The sequence below is a fragment of the Scyliorhinus torazame genome, chromosome 20 (genome assembly GCF_047496885.1).
Source record: "Scyliorhinus torazame isolate Kashiwa2021f chromosome 20, sScyTor2.1, whole genome shotgun sequence".
NCBI classification, from domain to species: Eukaryota; Metazoa; Chordata; class Chondrichthyes; order Carcharhiniformes; family Scyliorhinidae; genus Scyliorhinus; species Scyliorhinus torazame.
The window spans coordinates 41754300-41763109 of record NC_092726.1 but is presented as its reverse complement, the minus strand read 5'-3'; the positions used below and the strand labels follow the sequence as shown (position 1 = coordinate 41763109).

At 41.3% G+C, this 8810-nt stretch overlaps 1 long non-coding RNA gene across 1 annotated transcript; it reads left to right on the top strand.

Moving 5' to 3' along the window:
• Positions 1-2476: 2476 nt before the first annotated feature.
• LOC140397054 (uncharacterized) lies at positions 2477-4505 on the top strand. Its single transcript, XR_011936685.1, has 3 exons — positions 2477-2584; positions 3069-3200; positions 4196-4505. It is a non-coding gene; the product is annotated as an uncharacterized lncRNA (long non-coding RNA).
• Positions 4506-8810: the final 4305 nt, after the last annotated feature.

The window sequence follows — 8810 nt, the reverse complement described above, 5'->3', positions numbered from 1 at the left end:
AAAAGGCACCATGTCATGTATTAAATTAAGAATAATTTAAATGACATACTTACTAAATGGGGTTAAGAACACAAAGGTAGAATAGTAATCTGATGTAAAGTAAAAACGTCAACTAAAACCAAATAAAACACAAATGTTCATTTCTAACTCCGGGAAAACAGACATTTCCGGACAAAGTCAGCAGGTGTGGCAGGATTCTGGGCGAGACCAACAAATCCAACACTTTGAGACCATGTGACTCTTCCTGCCAGACCATCTGACTGTGACATAATTTGATTTTCAGCATCCGCAGTATGTTGCTTTTATAAAAGTTTATTTTTAACCAGGTATAACTGGAAGGTAGAAGAATGAAGATCAAAGTCAATCGAACTTTGGTTGGATGGAATTGGAGTAGATTGTATGGATCTGAAGAGGATATTACGAAAGTGCAAGAACAGTTAAGGGGAGGGCTGATCACAATGTACAAGAGCGTGAACAGTATTGAGGGGTGCTGTTTATCCAGAATGGCTGAACAGAAAGGAAGCAAAATGATCGCATTTGGCGCATTCTGGCTCTTCCCTGAACCATTGCCCGCGGGTTCCACGATCTAAATCCACTTCTGATGTATTTACCGTCAGTGATATTGAAACAGAGGGAATTATTGTGGGAGGGGAAGCGGTTCTGTATCAAACACCCAACGGCTGATGCAGACCTCACGGATTATGCCTTATATTATTTAATCCACTGGGATATCTGACACATTAACTATCCGAACGGACGGAACTGTTAGATGACAGAAGTGACATTTATTGTCCACCTGATGGACATAAATAACAAACCAGTCATTTTCTGGAACACAGGGTTTACTGCAGAAACTCAGTATTAGTAAAGAAGTGGAGATAGGAAACTGATGACAGTGAAGGCCGATAAATATCAGGACTTGATAATATACATTCCAGGCTACTTACCAACGTGGCGCTAGATCTTGTTGATGCATTGTGCGTCATCTTTTATGATGATTTGCACTTTGTAATTAATTATTGGAGGATAGCTCATGTAATCCCATTATTCAGAAGGAGAGGGTGACTGAAAATGGGAAATGATAGATCAGTACACCTAACGTCAGTAGTGGGGACAATTCTAGAGTCATTATGAAAAACCAAATAGCAGGCCACTTATAAAACAGTGATAAAATCGTGCAGAGTCATCATGGATTTACGAAAAGGAAAACATGCTTATGAGTACGACTGGAATTATTTGAGCATATAATCAGTAGAATATATAAGGTGGGACAGTGGGCCTGGTTTACCTAGACTTTCAGAAGGCTTTCTACAATGACCCTCACCCGATTATTAGCAAGTGACATTGAAACGCAAACGATTAGGAGGAGGATATTAAGATGAATGGAATTTTGTTTGGCAGAAAAGAAGCAGAAGAGTAGGGATTTTTAAAAAAAATCAGAATGGCAGTCATTGAGGTATTGCATGTTTCAGTGCTGGGACCCAAGCTGTTCACAATATACATTAATGATTTAAAGAATGCAATATGCCCAACACTTCAGATGACACACGCTGTGTGAGAGGGTGAGCTATAAGGAGGATGGATACAAAGATGTTTCAGTGTGATTTGGCCGAGCTGAGTGGGAAAATTCAGGGGATATGCAGTGTTATGTGGATAAATGTGAGGTTGGCGGCAAAAGTAAGAAGACAGAATATCATCTGATTGATTATAAATTGAGAGAGCGGTTTGTGCAACGAGACCCGGGTGTCTTCTCACACCAGTCGCTGAAGGTAATCCTGCAGGTACAGCAGGTGGAACAGAAGGCAACTGGTTTGCTGGCCATAAAAGTAGAAGAACAGGATGTCATGGTGCAATTATAAAGTGCCTTCGTGAGACCACACCAGGAATATTGTACAGTTTTGGTCACCTTATCTGAGGGGTGATTTGTTTTTGCCATAAAGGGAGTGCAACGAATATTTACCAGATGGATCCCTATAATGGTGGGTCCGACATATGAGGAAATAGTGAGTCCTTCACGATAATTTACGCTTGAGTTCAGAAGAATGCAGAGCGTTTGTGGCATCTATCTGAAACCTATAAAATGCAATCAGGATTACTTCCTTCACTTGGATATGATATTGTGTAATTTGCTACTACAAAAAGTAATTGAGCCCAAAACACATATGTTGATTTCCAGAACGAATTAGAAGGGCCGAATGACCCACTCCTGCTCCTACGTTCCATATTTCTATGTCTCTCTATGTTCCTCTGTATAGTTGTCCTGAAAAGTTTGTGCAGTTTCTTCGCCTGATCTCCCAAAGTTGAATGTTCTTCCAAAGTGGAGTCATGTATCAATTCCAGGACATTGTCACAATGATGGTGAAGTTATTGATACCTCGCCTCTGATTGGTTGAAATATTATGTGTCGTGATGACTTTATGATGACTCCACCACAAACAACTGATCCATTAACCAATCACTTTCTGTTTAGCAGATTCTGCAACGATTAACACTCTCAACCAGATTGAATATTACAGCAGTCACAGTTTGGGTGACACTGATCCTGGATCCGCATATCCTGAAGATGAATGCTCAAATATGCAGGGTATGTAGAAATTTACTTTCCACCATCTCGTTTCAGTTCTTCACTCTGTAATATCTGAAATACCAAAACAGATCAACTATTAAATGAGAGATTCAAGGATCTCAGGTATTGCACAATGATTTCAGTAACCGAAACATCGAAACTGCTTGAGTCTGAAACAACGTCTTATCATTTCTCCCAATAAAATAAATTAATTAAAAATAAACGTTTCCTTGTGATTCTACACAAGCCTATGGAGGCTGTGAAATGTTTGCAGGTTGGTGGGATGTACATTTTCTGGGAACAGTATGAATTTAAACTAAAATTGAAAATACTGCCGCACAAGCTGGCTCAATAATTCTCTCCACTCAAACTCAATGACATCATACCGTAATCGATCTACTTTCCTGCCCCGGTATTACTTGGGAGAGAATGATTAAAGTATATCATTCTAACTGTCCTTTGGACGTAAGTAACTTCAACTGCAAACACCTGTGCCTCTCAGCTCCTGTTTCTGCCGACTATGACGATGCTGAGACTGAAACCATTGACGCCCAGAGTGGACACATGCTGCAGGATCCTGGGTCTGATGATCGCATTACATTGGGAAAGTTCAGCGGTGATATCCACACTCTGGGTAAGATAATCCTTTGATTCTTCTGTTTCTTTGAGAATCGCTCGCTTCCGTCGATGATTTTCTCCAGCTCCGCTGAGATAGGCTCTAGGATGAACGATGAGCCCAATGGACGACCTGCAGATTTTGCTACATCTGGGGCAGCTTGATGGGCTGGGAAAACAGGTTGTTTAACAGGAGGATCATCAACTTTTCACAACTCAAGTTCGGCTTTGCGCATTTCCACGAAGTCTCTTGATGTGCTTCATGCCATTGGGGGTGACCCTTCTACATTATTGGGCTTTCAAATTCCAGGTCCTTCCATTGGTCATCGCGCATGTTTCAATTTGCTTGGATGTTTGATGACACCCCTGTACTTTTCCACGTCCCTCTTGCTGTCTTCTGTTGCGACTGCGTTCCCAATAGATTATCAGCTCTGGTTATTCCCTCAGTCACCAACCTTCTTGTGAGGAATTGACTCTCTCTGGATTGAAGTTATTCTAATCGATCATGGAACAAAGTGGGATTTGCAATTGTTCATGTCGCAAATGCAAATAATTTAAAGAAAACATCTAACTTTCAGCCCAATGTTTAACTGAAGTATGCTCATCCCCACAGTGTACAACAGTCATATCCTCATTGACCCAGCGTTATCGGTTCCTTCCACACCTTCTCACAATACCAATGTTATCTGTGTCACAGGCCGGGGGGTTCTACCATCATTGGGCAGTGACCGTTTACATCTAAAGTTTACAAATCTGCATTGCACTGTTAAACGGTGATGGTTAGTTCCATTTCCCTCTGTATGTGGCGCGCTGCTGGGGCGTTCCGTGTCCCGTATAATTTTGGGTCTCCTGGACTATTCCCACGGTTCACTGAGTGAGAGTTTATGAGAGAAAAAACGGAGAATGTTTTTGATAGAATTTTAAAAGGCCAGTTGCACTTGAAATGTTACGAAAGAGAAAACATGTAGATGTGATTTCTTTCGATGATCTCTTCTTTCTTTTCACCCATCTCAGATAATAGTCAACTCCACATCCCTGAGGTGACGTCCACAGATATATGATTCTACATTAAATCTGATGGAAGACATCAGAACTTTTCCAAAATGTCATCGCTTTGATTATGCTTTGCTGCCCGATATCAATATTGTATTTGACTGAATGAGAGATTACTTCCTGTTGTGTTTCTTAGAATCACATTTCTCTCCTTATTTTGTGTGAAAGAATCTGCATTCTGTCTCTTTAGAAATGAAAAACAAAATAGAATGTATATCCAGTATTGCACTGCCCATGTTAAAGCTGTGTTAAATCGCAGTGCATTGTGGAACCGAACCGGCATTATAATTAAATAACTGATGCTGTTTCATGTCAGGTGTATTGGAAGACCATTTGGTAAAATCCCTCACTCTTGCACCATTACATTAAGATTAGGAGTGATAAATGCATTATTTCTCTGTTTTATCTCCAGTTATTGATGATGTGGAGATGCCGGCGTTGGACTGGGGTGAGCACAGTAAGACGTCTTACAACACCAGATAAAAGTCCAACAGATTTGTTTCGAATTACTAGCTTTCGGACCTCAGCTCCTTTCTCAGGTGAAGGAGCTGCACTCCGAAAGCTAGTAATTCGAAACAAATCTCTTGGACTTTAACCTGGTGTTGTTAGACATCTTACTGCCCAGTTATTGAGCCCGTACATCATGTATTCGAGGAACAGCGATCACTGCATTCTCCCAGCAGCAAAGTCCCACACATTCATTCCAGCACTGCCCCTGACAATCGGGTCCTGAAGGCTGTAATCAGAATTTAACGTAGTTTTCTCACTTCAATTCCCCAATTTGTATATTCATTTCCATTAGTGTTGCCCCACTCAAGAGATCATCGGCAGTATCACCCAGTATCACCCAGTGCTGGAGAGAATTCTTCGAGACAGGATCTGCTCACATTTGATTATCATAGAATTTACAGTGCAGAAGGAGGCCATGCGAATCATCGAGTCTGCACCGGCTCTTGGAAAGAGCACCCTACCCAAGGTCAACACCTCCACCCTATCCCCATAACCCAGTAACCCCACCCAACACTAAGGGCAATTTTGGACACTAAGGGCAATTTATCATGGCCAATCCACCTAACCTGCACATCTTTGGACTGTGGGAGCAAACCAGAGCACCCGGAGGAAACCCGCGCACACACGGGGAGGATGTGCAGACTCCGCAAAGACAGTGACCCAAGCCGGAATCGAACCTGGGACCCTGGAACTGTGCAGCAATTGTGCTATCCACAATGCCACCGTGCTGCCCATTTGGAAGCAAATGGACGTGTTAGTGAGAGGCAGCATGGTTTTGTGAAGGAGAGGTCGTGTCTCACTAAATTGATAGAGTTTTTCAAGGGGGTCACAAAGATGATTGGTGAAGGTAGGGCAGTGGATGTTGTCTATATGGACTTCAGTAAGGCCTTTGACAAGGTCCCTCATGGCAGACTAGTACAAAAGGTGAAGTCACACGGGTGAGCTGGCAAGGTGGATATAGAACTGGCTAGGTCATAGAAGGCAGAGAATAGCAATGGAAGGATGCTTTTCTAATTGCAGGGCTGTGACTAGTGGTGTTCCGCAGGGATCAGTGCTGGGACCTTTGCTGTTTGTAGTATATAAAAATGATTTGGAGGAAAATGTAACTGGTCAGATTAGTACGTTTGCAGACGACACAAAGGTTTGTGGAATTGCGGATAGCGATGAGGACTGTCAGAGGATACAGCAGGATTTAGATTGTTTGGAGATTGGGCGGAGAGATGGCAGATGGAGTTTAATCCGGACAAATGTGAGGTCAGGCATTTTGGAAGGTCTAATGCAGGTAGTGAATATACAGTGATAGGTAGAACCCTCAAGAGTATTGAAAGTCAGAGAGATCTAGGTGTACAGGTACACAGGTCACTGAAAGGGGCAACACAGGCGAAGAAGGTAGTCAAGAAGGCATACGGCATGCTTGCCTTCATTGGCCGAGGCATTGAGTAAAAGAATTGGCAAGTCATGTTGCAGCTGTATAGAACCTTAGTTAGGCCACACTTGGAGTATAGTGTCCAATTCTGGTCGCCACACTACCAGAAGGGTGTGGAGGCTTTAGAGGGGGTGCAGAAGAGATTTACCAGAATGTTGCCTGCTATGGAGGGCATTAGCTATGAGGAGGGTCAAAGACATAGTGGCTAGTCAGAGGCTTTTTCCCAGGGTAGAGGGGTCAATTACTAGGGGGCATAGGTTTAAGGTGCGAGGGGCAAGGTACAGAGTAGATGTACGAGGCATGTTTTTTACGCAGAGGGTAGTGGGTGCCTGGAACTCGCTGCCGGAGGAGGTGATATTTAAGGGGCATCTTGACAAATACGTGAATAGAATGGGAATATATGGATACGGACCCAGGAAGTGTAGAAGATTGTAGTTTAGCCGGGCAGGATGGTCGGCACGGGATTGGGTGGCCAAAGGGTCTGTTCCTGTGCTGTACGTGTCTTTATTCTTTTTCCTTATAAACAGTGCCCTAAAGTAAACGAAAGGCATTTGAACAGGGCCCGCCAGTAAATCATTACATTTAAACCGTGTCCTCCAGCAAACAAAATGTATTTAAACAGTACCCGACATAAATCAAGTGCATTTAAACAGTGCACCTACAGTAAATCAAATGCATTTCAACTGTGCCCCACAGTAAATCAAATGTATTTCAACGGTGCCCGACACGAAAGCAAATGCATTTAAACAGTGCCCTACAGTAAATAAAATGCAGTTAAAGTGCCCTACTGAAAATCAAATGCTTTTAAACAGTGTCCAACAGTAAACTAAAGACAGTTAAACAGTGCCTGTCACTAAATCTAATGCATTTAAACAGTACCCTACAGTAAATAAAATGCTGTTAAAGTACCCTACAGAAAATCAAATGCATTTAAACAGCGTCCAACAGTAAACTAAAGACAGTTAAACAGTGCCCGTCACTAAATCTAATGCATTTAAACAGTGCCCTACAGTAAATCAAATGCATTTAAACAGTGTCCAACAGTAAACTAAAGGCAGTTAAACAGTGCCCGTCACTTAATCTAATGTATTTAAACAGTGTCCTATAGGAAATCAAGTGCATTTAAACAGTGCCCAAATGGAAACCAAATGAATTTGAACAATGCGCTACATTAAAGAAAATGCTTTTAAACAGTGCTCGACAGTAAATCAAAGGCATTTAAACAGTGCGCTACAGAAAATCAAATGCTTTAAAATAGTGCGCTACAGTGAACCAAATGCCTTTAAACAGTGCCTGACAGTAAACAAATAGCATTAACAGCGCATTACAGGAATTCAAATGTACTTAAAGAGGGTCCTGGAGTAAATTAAATGCATTTAAACAGTGCTCGACTCTAAATCAAATGTCTTGAAACAGTTCTCTACTGTAAATCAAATTTATTTAAAGAGTGCCCTCCAGTAAATCAAACGTATTTAAACAGTGTCCTACATAAATCAGATGCGTTTAAACAGTGCCCTACAGTAAATCAAATGTATTCAAACAGAGACCGACAGTAAATCAAACGCATTTAAACAGTGTCCTACAGTAAATCAAACGCATTTAAACAGTGCCCTACAGTAAATCAAATGTATTCAAACAGAGCCCTACTGTAAATCAAACGCATTTAAACAGTGTCCTACAGTAAATCAAATGCATTGAAGCAGTGCCCTACAGTAAATCAAATGTATACAAACAGAGCCCGACAGTAAATCAAATGTATTCAAACAGTGTCCTACAGTAAATCAAATGTATGCAAACAGTGCCCTACAGTAAATCAAATGCATTTAAACAGTGCCCTACGGTAAATCAAATGCTTTTAAATAGTGCCCGACAAAAACCAAATGCCTTTGAAGTGCATTACAGTAAATCAGACAAATTTAAACGGTGAAATGAAATGAAAATCGCTTATTGTCATACGTAGGCTTCAAAGGAAGTTACTGTGAAATGCCCCTCGTCGCCACATTCCGATGCCTGTTCGGGGAGTCGGTACGGGAAATACGGGGAACAGTGCCCTGAAGTAAACCAAATGCATTTCAACAGTGCACAACAAAAAATGTAATGTATTCAAACAGAGACCGACAGTAAATCAAACGCATTTAAACAGTGTCCTACAGTAAATCAAATGCATTTATACAGTGCACCACAGTGAATCAAATGTATTAAAAAAGTGCCCGACACTAAAGCAAATGCATTCAAACTGTGCTCTGAAGAAAATCAAATGCATTTAATCAGGGCCCTACAGCAAGCCAAACGTATTTAACCAGTGCCCTAATGTAAAATCACTTGGATTTAAACAGTGCCCTGAAGTAAATCAAATGCATTTAAAAAGTGCCCTACAGTAAATCATATACATTTAAACAGTGCCCGACAGTTAACTGAGGCAGTTAAACAGTGCCCGTCACTAAATCTAATGTATTTAAACAGTGTCCTACAGGAAATGAAGTGCATTTAAACAGTGCCCAATTGGAAACCAAATGCCTTTAAACAGTGCCTGACAGTAAACAAATAGCATTAACAGCGCATTACAGGAATTCAAATGTACTTAAAGAGGGTCCTAGAGTAAATTAAATGCATTTAAACAGTGCTCGACTCTAAATCAAA